General features: G+C 39.1%; 1 protein-coding gene across 1 annotated transcript in view; it reads left to right on the plus strand.

Annotated features, from left to right (window-relative positions):
• NDNF (neuron derived neurotrophic factor) overlaps nucleotides 1-19,850 on the plus strand; it is a 38,647-nt gene that overhangs the window by 7,597 nt on the left and 11,200 nt on the right. The gene's annotated exons all lie outside the window — the stretch shown is intronic.

Raw genomic sequence — 19,850 nt, forward strand, 5'->3', positions numbered from 1 at the left:
GAGAGATACCAACGAAGCCATCCTGACCTCAAATGTTACCTAGGCCTCTCAGGGTACTAAAACACTGCCTGAAAATTGATTTTCCTTTTACTTTTAAAGTACTAGAATAAAAATGCATAATGTCCTACTTCTCAATGTCTACACGCTTTGTTTTGTTCCCTGTAAATATGAAAATAGCCTTGCTATGGCAAACAGGTACTCTGATATCAGCTAACATCTTACAAAGATATGTCACTATCTGGATAAAGCAAGATAGAAATGAGGCAAACTCAAGACAAAATTTTAGAGAGGGTGAGCTGTGTGTGTGTGTGTATGTGTGTATGCATATATATACGTATCCCTCAGCCTCTACTTTTTTGGACAGTCTACCTTTAGTATATACCTGCTGTTTATTCTTGTCCCTGATAATTTTATTTTTCATATTATAGGGTAAGTTATATCCTCGGCCAGCTTGAGGGGCTATTCTTAGAAGGATCTGGTAGTTTGTTGAATGCTCTGACGTCACCATCTTGAAGTTCTTGACTTTTAAGCAAGAGCTCTTGCCCTGGGCACTGCAAATTTTCATTTTGCATTGGGCCCCTCAAATTATGTAACCCATCCTCATTATGCCGTGGTATGAATTTAAAATGTAAAATTTTGATGTCCAGGAAATAGAACATTGGAGATTACCTTTGCAAGGTTAGACCCAGCAAACACGTGCATTTTAAAAACTTGTCCTTTAAGTACAATAAAACGAAAGATATGAGATACTCTTCTAAACAATTATAGTGGAAGTTTCTCATTGCCTCTAAAATCATACCGGTTGAGTAGGTACCCAGCTTCTGATACAATCAACCTTGTAAAGCAGAGTTCTCTGACAGGAAATGTGGTAGACAGATGCCTCCTTGTAGCGTTAAAAAGGAAATATCATAAGATCTATTTGTAATCACTTTAATGAAATTAAGTTTTATGGCTATTAGTTAATACTATACAAATTAACAGAGGCATTCTACTCTGTATATCGGATAGTCTTGGAACCACCAAAAATGGAAATGGTGACAGCTTCTCTGAAGTAAAAATAATGCAAGATAAAAATAATGACATTCTGCTGGACGTGATGGTACATGACAATAGTTCCAGTCACTTAGGAGGGTGAGGCAGAAGAATCACTTGAGACCAGGAGTTCAAGGCTGTGGTGCTCTGTGATCACACTGCCCTGCAGCCTGGGCAACATAGCAAGATCCCATCTCTAAAAAATAAAATAACAATAATAATGACATTCTAATCAGCTCTGTTCACAAAACACCCCTCATATTAAGCAGAAAAAGACTTGACTAAAATGTATAATTTCGCTCATTGTAATTATGATAAACATGCCAGGATAGATATCCTTTAAGTATATTTATACATTATATATACATATATATATATATATATTTAAAATCACAGTTCTAAGAGGCTTTAAGACCGCGGTGCAGACAATGCATTATAGAATGAGATGTTTTGAAAGGAAGTGAGCAAGACTCTGAAAAATCTCCTAAATAAGTTAGTCACTATTGTCAGGAGTACTCTTAGTTATTTGAATAAGCATTTTTAATCCTGTGTTATCAATAGATGGACTTTATACACCCCTGTGTTCTGAAAATTTAGATATCCTGAGAGTTTAAAAAATGCTTTCCAACATTTTTCATGTATATAGTTATATTAGCCCATTTTGCTTTGCTATAAAGGAATAGCTCAGGCTGAGTAGTTTTCGTAAAGAGAAAAGATTTCTTTGGCTCACAGTTCTGCAGGCTGTGCAGGAAGCATCGCACCAGCATCTGGTGCGGGATTCAGGGAGCTTCCAAACAAGGTGGCAAGTAAAGGAGGACCAGGTGTGTCAGTCACATGGCAATAGAAGGAGCAAAAGAGGGCGGAGGCGGAGCCGGGCTCCTCTAACCAACCAGCTCCCACGGGAATCAGGAAACCAGAACTCTTTATTATCAGGAGGCCCCAAGCCACTCAGGACGGGATCAGCTCCACGCTCCAAACACCTTCCATCAGGCCCTACCTCCAACCCTGGGATTCAGTTTCATCATGAAATTGGAGGGGCCAAACCTCCAAACCAAATCAATGGTGTTACATTTAAAGGTTTTCTTTGAAATTTTAATTTTCAGTTAAGTCAGTTATTAACTGATGTTAACCTTCCTGGACTTTGAATTTCACAATGGAAATGGAAATGACTCTGTGTATCAGGAATGTTATAACTTTATAGAACTCTCAGTTGGTTACAGGTATTCTACTTCCATCATTCTCTTTAATCCTCAGAGCAGCCCAGTGAGGAAGACCAAGAAATCTGACACTCAAGTTTAGTGAAGAGACCTAAACTCATGGAAACTTCTTAAATAAAGTCGTAATTCTTTCGTTTTAGAAGCAAAATTGATGAAAATTTCTAAAAATATTAAGTGGAGATTAATTGCCACATTAATTTGCCTGGACCCAATTTGCTTAAATTTTATTTAATTTTTTGCAATTCAGTGATTCCAAATATCATTTATTTAGCCTGCATATACAAGACCATAATTATCAGCTGCCTAAGTACTAAATGTTTGGTTTTTGGTGGTAGTTATCTAATTAGAGAACTTTTTTTAGGGGAAACTGATGAAACTTTTCCATTTTTAAATAAGTTACTTACAGCAACTTATCTTTGAAAGTGAAAATCTCTAGTTCTAAGTCGTACTAAAGGATACCAGTGAAAATAGACAAATAATGCCCCACATCTGTCCTTCCAGAAGGTTAGTCTTTTTTAATAGGGGAAAACTTTGAAAGTGAAATGGAGTTTCTATCTGTGAATATGCCTAGGTACTAATGAAATGTCCTCCCCGCACTCCCAGCCACCATGCGCACAAATTCTGCTCCAATCATAAAAGACAAACTAGGTTATCAATTTACTTTTTTAAGCCTGCGTATAGCCATGAAATCATCTCTAGAAAACAAATCTCTTTTCCTTTCTTTAGCTGTCCTCCTGATTAGCCCTACTGACCAGCCAAATCTGGGTGTTAAAATATTTTAAGATATACTATGCATTAAGATTGATATCTTTCTGCATACATATGTCAGAGACAGAGTCTTCAGTGTTCCTTGGGGCAAGTTGCTTGATAAAGGAAATAATAAAACATTTTCTTCAGTATGCAGAGCCTAAGAAGAATATTGTGAATTCAAAAAGTAAGTTATAACTTTCATTCCATAAGCTTTTATCACTGAAAATTCTATAAGCTGCAGAATCCTTTTGGAAATTAGTAGTAATTGGTAGTAATTCACCTCTGCAGTTATCCACGTATTCCATTAATTATGTGGCATTCTTGAGGGGTAAGAGGTGAAGTTAGATCAGTCTCAGATTTTTTAAATAAATAATTCCAAACAATTGGATGAAATTTTATATTTCAGTGAAATAATGAGAACTATTATAGACATATATACGATACTCCAAGTATTCTAAAAGTTGAAAGCCCTTTAAAATAGAAGAGAAAATAAGTTCAGCCAGTGAAAACATTTATACACACACTCATATTAACACTGTGGCTACAAAATTCAATGTGTAATTTTGTTTTTAAATCTCTATTTAAAGTCCACTCACACACTTACGAAGCAGTGACAACAACCAGGCAGTTCTGAAACCTTTTTCTCTTGGCAGGCTCTATTCTGCGTAATGATCACTGAACGCTGTTGACCCCAACACTCACCAGCTGCAGCTTTTTCCTTAGTGCTTCCCTTAAAAAAAACAAAACAAAACAAACCACACCTAACTGTATATCTTACTTCCTTGGGGGGGAAAGGATGACATAATTGTGGGTCTCAATTCCCTCCCATACTAGGTCAGTATTTGAGTTTTGTCATCTAACTGTTGCAGGTTTATGAGCTTGTACGTGTATTACTTCATCATAATTTGCTGCAAACTCTTTATTAAAGATGACTGTGGGGTCTGTCTTTATTATCTGCCTTCTGAAAGTGTCTTTTTCTTTAATCATCTCTTAATCCAAACATAATAATGCGGAACAGCCCAGGAACTGATTCTGATCCGCAGCACTTTAATCTCAACACGTGCATCTTAAATCCTTCGCCAGATCTAGTGCCTAAAAAGCCTGAGCACACTCACCTTTGAACCAGTTTTAATCCAGCTTTGTTTGTTAAACAGTATCACTGTCCTAAGATATAGTGTATCAAGGCTAAAAAAAAAAAACTATTAAGAGTTTACTGTTGTTTATGTGATTATTTTAAAAAATCCAACATCATGGCCTTTCCTATGTGCTTCTTTCTAGTCAGTTTCTAATTGAATAGGGTCCTAACCTTTTACCTTATAGGTTAGGTAAATAAAGATAGAATAATTTAATGTTTAAAATTCGCCTATCTCTGTTTTAAGAGCAAGTCAAAACCTTTTTGCTTTTTGCTTTTGTCTTTTTGCTGTTGAATAAAAATTTGCAAACAGTTTGAGAAACTAACCTACAGTATTTGAAGATAAATAGAAGCTTTTTAATCTCAAAAGAGCATTCACATCCATTATTTCATTTAATCTTATAACAATCCTGGGAATAATTGTCTCCATTTATGAGGTAATTGAGATTGAAAGAGATTAAAAGACTCACAGTACAAAAGCCGATAATGATGTAGTTAGAGCTTCTTCAGCTCACATCTTTTTTAAGTTGAGCGACCTTTTTTGGGTTTTGCTCTGGCAGCCTTTTAAGTGGACCAAAATTTGAATGAATTCATTAACATAAAAATTGCATGATGATAGTGGAGGATGGAAAAGAGTGAGAAACAGACCAAAAATGAAAGTCAGGTGTTTGCAAGAATATTCAGTCCTGAATTGTCAGGAAACTAAGATGTAGAAAGAACTCATTTGAGATGTTGTAGCTACGTGAGCTAGGAGATGAGAGGGAATCAAGAGGGAAGTGAAATGTTAACTGCTCTCTCTGCTGAGTTTTCCAAATCACCAAATTGTTAGGAACCAGTGTCCTTATAGAAAATCATATAATCTTTCCAAAGATGTGTGTTTGTTGTGTGTTTGTTCCTTGGGGGGTAGGGATTGTAGATTTTATAAGAGGGCTGGTAGAATAAATACATTTTTGAATATGTTACTTTTAAATTATTTCTTTTTGCTAAAACAAGGCAACTATATACCTCTGTGCCTTCATTTTTTTCTGGAAATAAGAATATTTCCAGGGTATGGAAAGAGTTTGACCGTTTCTAGTCCGTTATTCAGCTTTAAGGTAAACATATACTACTCAGAGGGAATAAACTTTTCTTTCATGTAAAGAAAGTGGAGAAAAGAGATCGCTGAAATAGTATGGATATAATAACAGTTCTCTTATAAAAAGGAAGAAAGGAGATATGGAAAATTTCTATTTCATCCACTCCTCTCCCTAAATAGATATTTAAAATATTAATAACCTTGGTAATTTTTTTTCTTTTTTAGAGACAGAGTCTCCCTTTATTGCCCTCGATAGAGTGACGTGGCGTCACAGCTCACAACAACCTCCAACTGCTGGGCTTAGGCAATTCTCCTGCCTCAGCCTCCTGAGTAGCTGGGACTACAAGGGCCCGCCACAACACCCGGGTATTTTTTTATTGCACTTTGGCCGGGGCTGGGTTTGAACCCACCACCCTTGGTATATGGGGCCAGTGCCCTACCCATTGAGCCACAGGTGCTTCCCATAACCTTGGTAATTTATGAAAATTAAAGATCAGAATGTTTGAGCAACCAAAATCCTAGAGGTGAAAATCATAGTGCTGTTACTGTCAGGTGGTAGGTCTTAATATTTTGGAAGTTTCAAAAAACACATGGGAATCATAGGATCAGAAGAGACAAATCCGTCTATAATGTGGCTACTCAGAATGCAGTCCACCAACTATCAGCATCTGCATCTTCCAGGAGCTCGCTGGAAGGCACCATTTTCAGGACCCATCCCCAACCTACTCAACAAGAACCTAGATTTTGGCTTGGCTTCCATAGCTCAGTGACCAGAGCTGGGGGTCCAACCCAGCCCCAGCCTGCTGAACAACAATGACAACTATAACAAAAAATAGTTGGGCGTGTGGCAGGCACCTGTAGTCCCAGATACTTGGGAGGCTGCAGCAAGAGAATAGCTTAAGTCCAAGAGTTTGAGGTTGCTATGAGCTGTGATGCCACGGCACTCTACCAAGGCGACATACTCTGTCTCAAAAAGAAAAAAAATAAACTTGGATTTTAATGGAGAAATTAGTGATTTGTGTGCACATTAAGGTTTGAGAAGCACCATTTATACCATGCCTGCTCTCAGATCAGGATATATCCCAACCAAATCAAAATTTACATGTTTTCAGAGGAAAGAAACTCCTAGCTAATGGGCTGTGTTTATTCTTACCAATAGTTTTGTATTCTTAAGGACAGAAAAGGTGCTTCCATATACCGTGCCCCTGGGCCATCCAGCACATAGCATTTACCTATGGCAGCCATACCAATGGTGTCCACTGTGTTCCCCTCAAATGCTTAAAGACACACTTCCAAACCGTTTAGGTTTCACACAAAAACCCATAAGTTAAGCACCCCCAAATTGCCAAAAGCATCCATACTTTATTTCCTATTTAGCCTATACTATCTCTTTTTTTACATTTCAGATTCATATGAGGGTACAAATGGTTAGGTTACATTATTTGCATTTGTTAGGGAAAGTCCATGTTGTAGTTGAGCCCTTCACCCAGGGGTATGGTGCATACCCTTACATTGTGCCCATTAGGTGAGAGAACACCAATCCCGCTTCCTCCTCCCCTCCCTCTCCTTACTCCCCACTTGAATTTAATTGTGTTTTATTTTCATGTGGGCATGGAGTTGTTTATCTATTGGTTTCATATTAGTATTGAGTACATTGGATGCTTGCTTTTCCAGTCTTATGATACTTTACTAAGGAGAATGTTCTTCAACTGCGTCCAGGTCAATACAAAAGATGTAAAGTCTCCATCTTTTTATGGCCAAATAGTATTCCATGGTATACATATACCACAGTTTTTTAATCCATTCATGGGTTGATGGGTAGTTGGGTTGATTCCACATCTTGGCAATTATGAATTGAGCTGTGGTTAATATTCTAGTGAAAATGTCCTTATGGTAAAATGATTTTTTTTCTTCCGGATAAACACCTTGTAATGAGATTGCAGGATCAAATCGAAGGTCTACTTGTAGCTCTTTGAGGATTGTCCATACTTCTTTCCACAGAGGCCGTACCTCTTAGTGAAACAAATTCCACACTTCAGCAACAAAGGCCACCCTGTGAACATTTTCATTTCTATTTATTCATTACTCACCCACAAAATGTCATGACACCTGCATGATGTTGGGCTCTGTGATCAGCATTTTCACTTGTAGAAATAAATAGGATTCCCTTTCTACCTTAACGGAATCTCAAGAATGTGTACAAACAGAATTGAAGCTGCCCTTCAACAGAAAAGTATGCAGCTAAGTTTTCCTGTCATTGTAGATGTTTGAATCTTAGCAAATGAGTAGGAGTTTGCTACCCAGAGAAGTGGCAAAGGCATCTAGCAAAGGACGCAGCTGTGCCAAGGCCCAGTGGCATATGGTGGATATAGAAAGCAGAGTCTGAAGAGGTTGTAGGAAATGATTTTGGCAGAATGAGTAGGGTCAAAGACTTTGCAGGCTATGGACCTCGTCCTGTGGTTTATAGGAAGCTGTCTGATATTTTTTCTTTTTTTTGAGCAGACGAGTAAAATAGATTTTTATAAAGATACCAATGCGAGTACTTGTAGAAAATGAATGAGAGATGTTGGGAATGAGTATGGGAACAGTTAGGTGACTTGTAATAAGTAGAAACAGTGGCAATTTCAATAGAGAAGAGGACACATTTGAGGGAATGTGCAGAAGGAAGGTTGGCTGCATTTGATGGTTAATAACAGGACATGGGGATTGAAAATTCGGTAACATTGAGGCCACTCGTTTAGCGATCGTGCCCTGCAGTACCATGATTTTCAGGCAGCATCTTCGTGAACCCATCAGCAGCCTCAGTAGGAACTACTATTACATTTCATTTGACAAAACATGGAAACTGAGACGTGTTTCCATAATCTGCCCATAGTCACCATGGTATGGAGCTGTTCTGGGAAAGGAATGAATGGAGCTCAGACTCAAATTCAAGCCTCACTCCTGAGTCTGGCTTGGAGGGGCCTCCGCTGAGTCATTGTCCACTGTTGAAGTTAGGTGTGGAGGCTTCAGGAAGAAAACAGGCCTGGAGCTCGATCAGCTTCAAGGGTGTGGTAAACAGCCACTCAGAGTTCCTTGCACAGTCCTAGAAATTTTAGGGATTTTTCTGAAGGGAAATAATTTCAGACTGCCTTGCTCTCTGCTAATAGCTTCTTGAAAGCAGTGCAATTCAGCCAATGTTTATCTAGTGCCTACTTTATGCTGGAAAACTAAAAACAGCTACATAGGGGATCTAAACCTAGGTTAACAAATAATTTTTGCTCATAAACGTGTATCATCAGGTAAGCCTCCTGGAGAGCTTTTCTACAGGGATGAGAAAAAGTATATTTTTAGAAAACCAATAATTCAAGTGAGATGAAATACCATAAGAAACAAAGTTTCCGGTTTCCCCAGAGGATTGTGGTCCTGCCTTCTGGGTCTCCGGGGCTCCCAGGGGACTTGCAGTCTGCACGTAATAAACAGGAGTTGACTTATTGACGGTGTACAGGGAGAGCTCAGATCCCAAACCCTCTACGGAAACACTACCCTGCCACAACCCCACTAAGAATCTCCCCGAAGATTTTATAGCACCCTTTTTTTGGTTTCTCACTCTGGAAAAGTCAGGAAGCATCCCTTCTCTGTCAGAACACCTCCTACTTCTCCAACTCCTTCCTTCAGTGTAACGGCTCTGTCAGATGAGTCCTTACCTTACCCAGCACCAATCTCCTTCCCTCAGAAGCCGCTGGCCACTGGGACTCACTGGGCCAGCCAGAGCTCCGCCGGTCGGTCTTCCATCTGCTAATGGCCCCAAGGCATCTGCCGTCCTCCCTGGATTTAACACTGGCCAGCTATGCCTCATTTGACGTGATTACCGGGGCCCCAGTGAGCCAGTGGCTGCCTTCGGGTCCCTGTGACTTGGCAGCACGTCCCTCTTGATGGCTGATGGTTGCAGTAAACTCACCTGGAAGGACAGGCAGGAAGGAGGACAGTGTCTGTCCTTCCTGTCTCTTTTCATCGGTGTCCTCAACTGTTAAAAGTCCCTCTAGCTCTCACATCCTGTGTGGCTCTGGGAGGCTTACTCTTCATCCAAGTCACTGCTGAAATGTCATTTCCTCAGGGAGGCCATACTTGACCACTCAGCCTAAAAGAGCCCTCTCCCCCAACCCAGCCCTTTCTTTTTCTTTTTTCTTTTTTCTGTTTTTTTTTTTTTTGAGAAAGAGTCTTACTATGTCACCCTCAGTAGAGTGCTAGGATGTCACAGCTCACAGCAACCTCATACTCTTGGGCTTAAACTATTCTCTTGCCTCAGCCTCCCAGATAGCTGAGACTACAGGCACCCGCCACAACACCCGGCTATTTTTCTGTTGTAATTGTCCTTGTTGTTTAGCTGGCCCAGGCCAGGTTCAGACCCACCAGCACTGGTGTATGTGGGTGGCGCCCTACCCAATGAACTATGGGCATCGAGCCTCAACCCAGTCCTTTCTCCAATTCCACTTCAGCCTCTTAGCCCATGTTGTTCACTTTACAGTGCTCTTCGTTCTCTGGAATCATTGTATGAATTATATTTCCTCATTTACTTGCTCATGGTCTCTAACCCATGAGTAAAAGCTCCACAAGGCCAGCAAACAAGGCCTTGTTTGCTGTTACATTCCCAGCTCCTCAGGTGGTGCCTCGCACAGAGTAAATACTCAGTCACTAAGCTGTCAGATCAGCCAGTCAGCTCCACTACTCCACCATGCTTGCTCTTTGAAAAGTTTCTGTTGTCACTGCCTTGTTGGTGGGTGTCACTGCTTATTACGTCAGTAGAAGCTGGGTTATAAAAGATTTCTTTGATCCAAACTTCAGGGAGGATGTTGCCCATGTGTTTAGCAGACAGAGCTGGCAGAATCACCAAAGCAGTTTTTAAAACCAAATTTGTCATGAGTACAGGAATATCTTTGAGCTTGAATCATTCAAGTACCTTGTTTGGTTAGTGCGGGAAGTAGAAGTAGAAAAAGCCTTTTGATTTTTTAAGCTCCTTTGAGAAGACAGTACATATGACTTGAGTTAGGTACATGGAAAGTGTATAAAAATTTAAGGCTGTTGGTGACGGATGAGTGAAAAGCTACACAGGTTATTTATTTGTTTGTTTATTTATTTTTGACACTCTGGTGCCCTGACTAGAGTGTGGTGGCCTTATAGCTCACAACAACCTCAAGTTCTTGGGCTTAAGTGATCCTCTTGCTTCAGTTTTTCTATTTTTAATAGAAACTGGGTGTCGCTATTGCTCAGGCTGGTCTTGAACTCCTGAACTCGAGTGATCCACTGATCTCGGCCTCCCGGAATGCTAGGATTACGGGGGTCAGCCACTGCTCCCAGCAAAGATACATAGCTTTTTAGAATCTTTTTTCCCTGCTACAGTATTCCATTTCATTTTTCAGTTGTCACAAAACTAATAATGATCTCAGTTCAGAAGACAGTGATAATTCAGTTTGGTCACTAGTCCATCAGTATTTAATGAGCATTTAACATGTGTATTATAAAAATGTATGAAAGATTGCTGACTTTTCTCCTTAAGGGTATTATACTTCAAAGTGTTGTGTCTGTCCTAACCATATTGTTGGTCCCTTTTTTAACCTCCCTAGCTGTGTCTCCTGCCTGTCTCAGAGGTGGCGGTTGGTTCACTCCTCATCTTCTCTTCCTTGGGCTCACCATCGGCCGCTTCCTTGCTCAGGCCTGGGTGGTCCTCTGCATTCCCAGATTCTGCCATCGCCTTTAGGAGTCCCCCAGTCATGGTGCTTTTTTCCAAAAAAGTGCCCAGTAGCAGAAGTTATGAGACTTTGGCAGGTGTATATTTATAGGAAATATCATGGGGTTTATTCATCCTATTCAGACACAAATAGGTCCAGTCACACATCCAGATAGTAATATTTTCTTGTCAAATTTTCTTCATAACTTCTGTATCTATCTTACTTAGTCTGTTTCCTTCTCACTTGCTATAAACAACCACTTTCCAGGACTAAAATATGGCTTAGAACTTCTTCCTCCTCCAGGTATCTTTGACACATGATTTGGCCTCTAGTATTTTGTGTCCTTTCACTTGAACGTTCAAAGAAGTTTAGGATGCAGGGAGGGGCTTACCCCCTTTCTCCAGCGTGTCCCACCAGCCTTCCCTGTATCTGGTAAATCTCATTTCCCGCCCTGACAGTGGGAATCAGAATTTTTATTTTTTTACCTCACACGTCTTATTACTTTCTATCATGGTCTTTCCTCCTTGATGTTTCTTATCACATGAAGAGACCACCTTCCTCTTTTCTCCTCTGTTCGAACATCTGAATAAATATAATAATGAGTTTTTAAAACTTCCCCATCTCAAATGGCCAGCTGTTCATAACTTACTTGATGCCACCTGGAAATCCTCCTTGACAAATCTGATTTCTGATTTCTTGATGTTTTATGATTTTATCGTATGTGTGTTCTTACAATTCGCATGTTTTCTTGATTCCTCTCTTTTCCTTTCTATCTATAACTAACCTGCGTATTGTGGTGACCCAATCTGTAACACATATCCCAGATCTCTGCGTTATTCTCCATCTCTCATACAAACTTGAAGCCACCACCTGCTCACCTGGGACAACGGCAGTGTCCTCTGTCTGATCTTTTTGCTTCTACAAAGACGAGATTTTTTTTTTTATTTCTGCTATTATCCTTTCCCTGGAATCCATTTTCCACACCATCGACAGAGAGTTATTCTTACTAAAACATAGATCAGATCATGGCCCTGCCAGGATTAAATATTTTCCATCACACTCAGAATATAACCCAAATTCGCTAATATGGGCACAGATGTGAGCTCTACTTCACCTTTCACTCTCCCCCTCACTCTCTCCGTTCTACTCTGATGCCCTTTCCTTTTGTTAAGGTCCCAAGCTTAGTGCCACCCCAGGGCCTTTGCATCAGCTGGTTCTTGGCCCAGGATGTTGTTTTCCTTAGATTTCTTGACGGGCTTCTTGTTGTTATTCATATCTCAGCATAAAGGTCATTTCCTCCAAAAAAACACACACTTTGACCCAAGCCTATTTTAATTTGTTGCATAGCTCTCAGCCAACAGTGTTTTCTGTTTATGTGTTGTCTATGGCTTCCACTAGAATGGTCTCCTCATGAGGTCATCACTGTCCCCAGAAGAGTGCCTAGCATGTAGCAAGGATCCATTACACAGATGACGAAGAAAAAAAGAATGACTGAGTGAAATGTGGATGTTACTAGGTTGTGCTGCCTGGATGTATAATTGTCTTCATAAGTAGATCATATATTGCTAGGGTATTTTGTTTAAGCTGTCATAACACCCACTTCAGTTTGGACTTTGGGCCAGTTCTTGTCAAACTCTTAGTCCTTGATTTTAGCTCTTCGGGTCATATTTAGTTTTTGGTATCCTAAGGAATCTATTTAGCTCACTTCTTGGCTAGAATGACAAAAAACCCACTAATTTTTAGGGTGCTACATACAGCCAGGACTCAGTATTTGTTTGTTGACTGTGACAGCTCATGCCTCACCTTTCAGGCTGGTATGTGCTGTGGCTAAATGCTACTGGCTTGCTGTCCCGCCCCATCTTCACTAGATTTCAGTAGAGAGTGAGATGTGCAGCTTGTAAACTGCTCAGGGACCATTGCACAGGAAGTCATTTTCATTTTGTTGCAGATCAACAGGAAATAAGGCTTAGTTGCCAAACAAAAGCAAGCAAAGCAACCAAGTGTATTTTTCTTTCATTAGAGGTTTTCATTATTCCAGGAATGATTAGCTTCTCTTAAGATAGTGGAAGTTATTCCAGCTACCTCATTTGCACACACAGCTGACATTTTGATAGGAAGAAGGTGGCCAGTATTTTGTGCCTGTTTCTCTTTGCATTATTTTACACATTGCTTTTGACATCCTCTAATCATCTATCCAATGCATTTTAGGAGATCTACTCCTTTAGCAAAATGAGGCTAGCTTCCTGGATTAACATCTATGGTACATTTATTTTGGCCATTTCTGTCATTCACTATTCCTTTGGCATTAGTAATGATGGGAATACAAGGTTACTTGTTTTAAAGTCTGATCCTCTTTTAAGTAATTCTCATTCTGTAGGCTTGGCCATCCTTTAAAACAGAATGCCCTAACCTTAGCCCTCTTATGAACTATGCACCATGAGGATCAGAGCGGGTGGATGACAGCATGGAAAGTTTATCCAAAGCCTTGGCATGTTTTAATTTCACATTGTTTTTTGTATTAATATAATTTCCTTCCAGAATGAAAGTTGGCAGTCATTTAGGGAAGTGCTAGAGGGGGTTGGAATCACTGCAGTTGAAATGCATGTGAAAGTCCCTAATCCATAGATTATTGACATAATGAACTCTAAAACCCTTAATAATCATGCCATTATGTACTGACAGCCTGCATTTAGAGAGCTTTAGCACCCAGGCTCTGTGCATAATGTCAGCTCTACTTTGTTGGGCTAGGTAGAAGATGGCATGTTTCAGCTGCGCTCCACAGTTACTGCAGAATGAGAGCTTACCCAGCGCAAGCCAGAGACCTCTCTGCAGGGCAGACCAGGGGCCCTTTACTGCTACCTACTTGATTTCTCCCTTTTCAGATACAGATATACCAGGCCTCAATATGCTATATGTCTCTTAAATGTTTAAGCACGTCAGAAGATTTTGGGATTTTTAAGAACATCCAGCTAACTTTAATGAACATTTTCATTATTCACAAAAGACAACAAAATAAAACAACTTTTGGGAACCCAACTTTTTATTGCTGCATTTTTGCCCAGAGGGCAATGTGCTCATCCAAGCTGGCAAATGGTGATCTAACACTGAAGTTCACTTGTTGCTGAGCAAGTCAGGACGCGCTTGGGACCCTTCCCACTATAAGGCTACACTGTTTTCCTTTATGGTTAGATCAAATGCTTTAGATTTATTATCAAATGTGGCATGGATGATTCAAACAAAAACAAAGGCCCTTGAGTTTAAAAGTCAAAGTTCTAAAGACTAAATATTTGCACTTAAAAAGGAAAAGAAAGTTACGGAAATCTCTCTGTGGCAGACCATTCCTTGAAATTATTCTCACTAAATTATAATCACGCACTTTCCATTCTCTGTAGTTAAGCATTGGGTTTCATTTATTCCAGATGCATTTGCTTTAAGTAAATGAGAATTCTCATCTTTCTTTTTTGGTCATTGTAAATTTATTTCAATGTCGTGGCCCACACATGATTGGGCCCATTGGATAGTTTTTAAGTGAATCTTGATGATACTATGTTGTTTTTTTTAATTGCATACTCTGTGTTCTATTTATACTGATGAATCTGATCTTAAGTCTTGTGAGATGTAATGTCTATAAGAGCTTTGACAAATATGCTTATAGTTCTGCAGGGAACATAAAGGACCTTGGTTGTTGGTGATAGAGGGAAGGAGAAATTTGCTTGGATAAATTTTTGCAGGTAGCTAGAACTACTGGCTGCTATTCTAGAGAATCTACAGTGTTGAAAAGGTCATAAAGGGTCATTTCTATCATACCTTTTATGGGAGAGCCTTGGACAGTTCTATGTGAAAACTCAAAGGAACCTTTTATTTACTAGATCTATAAAGTTCTTGCCTTGGTGAGCTAATATACGTAAATAGCAGTCTATAAATATTAAAGGCAAGCTTTCTAGTGGTTTGAAATATTTCCTTACTCTTAAGACAGGATTCTCAATTATTATTTGTGGTTAAATCCATTTAATGTATTTTAAGTAGTAAAAAATTAACCAGACTTAATTTCCTTATTAGGACTATTTATACAATTTCAAATAATAAGTGTTTATGTTCACTAAGTGAAGCTGTGGTTTAACCAAGATTGGTAAATTGACTAAGTTGATCTTATGTAATTGCAGATAGATTTTGCAGAGTGACAGTGGTGAACCTGCTACAGATATCTTGGGGCAAGTTTAATTTGTTGTGTTTTTTGTGGTAATAGAGGTCATCTTGGGTATTTAATTGATTCAGTGGTAAATTATTCAAGCTCCCTTTAATTTTTTGCTTTACTTACCATTGAGCATTTTATAATTCACGAGGATTTCCACAGGTTTGTGGGAAAAGGCTATGCCAGGTCAGTGTGACCATTTAACTACATACACTGAAGGCTCCTGCACAGAATAAATTGCAGAAACTTAGGTCTAGAATTATTTGTACATTTTTTAGTTATCTACTGTTTGTTCTTCTCCCTACTCCTTGCAGAGCAATGAAAATGCTTTATATCTAGTCCCTGGCATTTCCTTCAGAATGGAAGGAGTGGAGGTGGAGGAACAGCTCCCATCGTCAAAGTCCTAAAACATTTGAAAAGAAATCCATTCTCCATATATATGTCCAAACTGTGCTGTAGTGGTTACTTGCTCAAGAGGGGGACAAATGTTCTCTTTTTATATTTAAATGATTCTTCTTTGGGGATTACTGCTCATTTACTTTTGTTCCAATTGCAATTAATGGAGTTCATAATGTTTCTAGATATTTTTACCTAAAAAAAAAAAAAAAGTGTGTTTGTGTATATACGTATATACTTACACCATACAAACTAATTATACTTATTTACTTTGTCTTGCCCAAATTTATCTCTAGCCATCTAAGTAGAGAACACACTGATAATCGCTGGACAATTATATTTCAGAAATAATTTCTCCTTTTAACCTGGGGCACATTAACATTCCAAAGATAAAATGATCTCACATCACAAGAATCTATTTACTTTCCAAAGATTGAGGTGGATCAAATCATTAGGTCATTTTTCTTTTCTCATTTCAGTTTTGGCAGGGTCTGAGGGTATATGCCAAATGCAAAGAAGGTTTTTGACAGCAGGAACAATAGCAGAGTTTTAGATTGGTGTCTACATGCTTGATTCATCAGAACTTTTCAGTTGAAACAGTCATGGTCAATCTCCTCAGCAATAGACAACACCACCTAGTTTTTCTGGGTTGTGAATGATTGTGCAAACATACTGATTGATCTGCCTTATGATATAAAAATATTTGGAATTATCCTAGCAACTTTCTACTTGTGTTTCAACTACAGCCCCAATACTTGAAAGACAGCAAGATTTCTAGCTGTACAGACACACTTCCTACATTATCCACCAGATGGCAAAGGACATAGTGCTGAAAGTGAAACTTGGATTAATGTCATTTAATTTAAACTTTAAATCTAGATAAGCTCTGGATACCTAAAGGTAACAAAAAGAAAGGAGAGGAAAAGTTATGCCATTAGAGGGCACTTACGTAATCTTAGAAGAGAAGTCAGTTCTTATAAACTGACTTAACCAAAGCTTATGTTTAAGAAGAATGAATTTTCAGATGTTTATTTAAAGTGACTAATTCTTAAACTGAATGTCTGAGAGAGAACATTTTATGGTGGGGGAAAAAACTCTATACCATTTCAAACTGCTATTTAAACCGTATCTATATAAAGGTTGAATTGTTGATCAGTGAATATAAGTTGTAAAAATATACACAATGCATTTGCACAGTAGTTTTTAATTAGGTTTGTTCACTGCCTCTTCAAAAAAAAATTCTGTTCAAAAAATTCTGCAGGTAACCTTATCAAACTGAATAAATCATTAATGTTTCCTAATATCTAAGTTCTTCCCTACAGTAGTTGAATGTTATTAGATAACATTTTTGAAAACCATAATTTGACCATATAAATTCCTGTGATTGAGACCAGACTAATTTTAAACACCTTTCTGAAAAATAAGTGTTTTGTCCGTCATTGGCGTGGCAATTAAGATGGTTCAAACTGCTTCAGAAATAACAAGTGTCACCTGATAACACTAATTCAGGGAAATACATTATTTTGAGAAAAGATAAAGGTGAGTCTGTTCCCTGTTGGTGGTAATCTAAATTAAAATGTCTACCTGAGCCACTAAAGCAGGTAAACCAGTAAAATAAGAAAGTAAAATGCCAGGAACTATGAAGGGTTTGCGATTTTATCCCATTTGCATGCTAACAAGTGTCTGCCAAAGTTTGATGGATGCTAGAAGAATGCATGTACTCCTGGGTCTAAGAACTTTATTACTCGGAGTAATAGCAGTAGGCAGAGTGTCATCATTTTCTTTTACTGGCTCCTTGACCCCCTCCCCACCAAATTCCCACAGGATGATGCAGGGAGAGCCCAGTGGACTAGCCCATGCACCGGGCTTTGTTGCAAGAAAGAAGCTCTGAGTTTCGGGGACCCAGATCTTTTCTTAATAGGTCGTAATCATGCCTGATCTTAGCGCTGGGCTCTACCTTCCAATGCTGTTCAGTAATATACAAACATCCTTGAAGAGATAATGTGGAGCAAGGGTAGTCAGTACCTCTGCTCCCCAGAGAGGCAAAAACAAACACACAGACCCATGAAGAATTGTCTCCGAACACTTACTCCATCTGGTCCTATAATTTGAAATGTTTACTGATATTAAATTGCTAAATAGCAATTTAGTGGAGACTATATAAGAAGAATATTTACCATATTTTGAAGTCGCCCATAGGAAATAACTTATATTTTTGACATCATATGATATTTACTATATGACCCTACCTTTCTAAGCCTCGGTTTCTTCACATGCAGCTTGTACACAGTAAGTTCACTAATATTGTTACATAAAAATCCATCTTTTATAACTAGCCGATTTAATAAAGACAGAGTTCTTCCGCAAAGCTGTTGAGGATGCTGGGAAAATTCCTACCAATTATGACTGGCTATTTCTCTGACTCTGGGGCTAGCCTAAGTACCCCAGAGATCCTGAGACATTGGCCACTTGTCCTACTAAGTTGTACAGTGGCACAGCTGGCGAGGCAGCTTTGTGGGTACACATGGGACCCCAAGCGGTGAGCCTACCCTTGAGTGGGGCAGTAGGAAAACGCCATGCGTGGGCATCTCACACGCGTGCTTCTATGGCATGTTTGCTCTATGTTCCTAACACGTATGGAAAGCCACAATCTAGTTGTTTCTAAAGAGCCTTTTTTAATTGCCCTGGCCTCTTCTGCTCTCAGGAGGCAAGTATTAAGGATGGGACTACGAAGAGAAGTAAACTGATTTGGGGGGGGGGTTGAGATAGAGTCTCGCTCTGTCACCTTGGGTGGAGTGTCATGGCCTCATCATGGCTCACGGCAACCTCAACCTCTTGGGCTCAAGTGATCCTCTTGCCTCAGACTCCCAAATAGAATGTCCACATGAGCTCATAACTACAGGAACCTGCCACAATACCGTCTAGTTTCTCTGTTTTTAGTAGAGGTGGGGGTCTTTCTCTTGGGCTGGCTGGTCTTGAACTCCTAAACTCAAACAATTCACCTGTCTCAGTCCCCCAAACTTCTAGGATTATAGGCTTGAACCACCACACCTGGCCTGAATGTTTCATGTGCTAAAATAGTGTGTCTAAACAGAGACAGCATATCAAATACTACTCAGATTTTACATTTCTTTTAGCTCTAGACAAAGAGGAAGCAGAAGAGGGGAATGGGATGTAAGTGGAGGTCCCATGGGTTCAGTCCACTGTGTCCCTGTTTGGTTAGAATAGGTTAACAGAGGCTTGATTTTGATCTATCCAGTTACCTTCTGTAAACATAGCCTTTGTCGTCTACTCTTAGAAACTCACAGGAGCTCCCACTTACATCCCCACCTTCTCTTGGGTTTCTCCTTAACAGCTATCTGCAGGTCTGAGGAACCTTAAGGAGATCTGCTCTTAATTCCTAAATTGCCTGCTTGTTGTGGAGAGGAGTTTAATACTTAGTCAGAGATCATCTCTCCACACTCTTTAGAGACTGAGGTCTGGAGTGGTTAAGTGAATTGCCTAAGATCATACATTTAGTTAGTACCTGAAACTAAGTATTAGGTTTCTTAGTTCTCAGTGAAATGTTCTTTAAGTTGAAATACAATTAAGAAATAACAGTGGGAAGTAAAAGTCCCTGTCTTGAGAGATAATGAAAAGGATGAAAGTTGGGGCTCTTCAGTCAAATCCACCTGGATTTTGTGTACTTTGCCTGCAGAATGGAGGTCTGTTCTTACATAGGCTCGTACCTACTTCCCAGCCTATTGTGAGGACTAGAAGTAGCAAGGCAGTTAGTGAACTTGGCATAGTGCTCTGCTCATAGTAACTCTACATCACTGCAGATATTTTGTATGGAAAACTACAGAACACAGGGCAGAAAAAATATTTGGAAAAAAAGAAGTTAAACACTTTTTGAGCAAACTCACTGTGAAAAAAACTATTTCTAAAATCCTCATTATTAAAAAAGAAAAACAACAGGTTATTCCTTTCAAAAATATTTTCAGTTGTCCAAATCTAATTTTGATAGCAGCCAAAGAAAGATGAAATTACTGTCCAATGGTGTTTTAAGTAGAGGTTAATTATTCTCATCTGTAGCGCTATTTAAAAATGCAGTGTGCCCCAAAAGCTGCCCCTGAAGTCATCATACATAAGGAAATTGGGAAATTATAGCCAAATGGACCTTTATTTATAAACTGTGCATTACCAAATCTTACAAAATATTTGCAAAATATTCTCTACGTGTTGGCCACCTCTTTGTAAAATTTTATAATGCGTACTTTGAAAATAAAGGTCCATTTGGCTACAATTTCCTATTTTCACTATGTATAGGGACTTTAGGGGCAACCTCTGGGACACCCTGTATAATAAA

The sequence above is a fragment of the Otolemur garnettii genome, unplaced genomic scaffold (assembly GCF_000181295.1).
Source record: "Otolemur garnettii isolate 467f Iridium unplaced genomic scaffold, OtoGar3 scaffold00164, whole genome shotgun sequence".
Classification (NCBI taxonomy): Eukaryota; Metazoa; Chordata; class Mammalia; order Primates; family Galagidae; genus Otolemur; species Otolemur garnettii.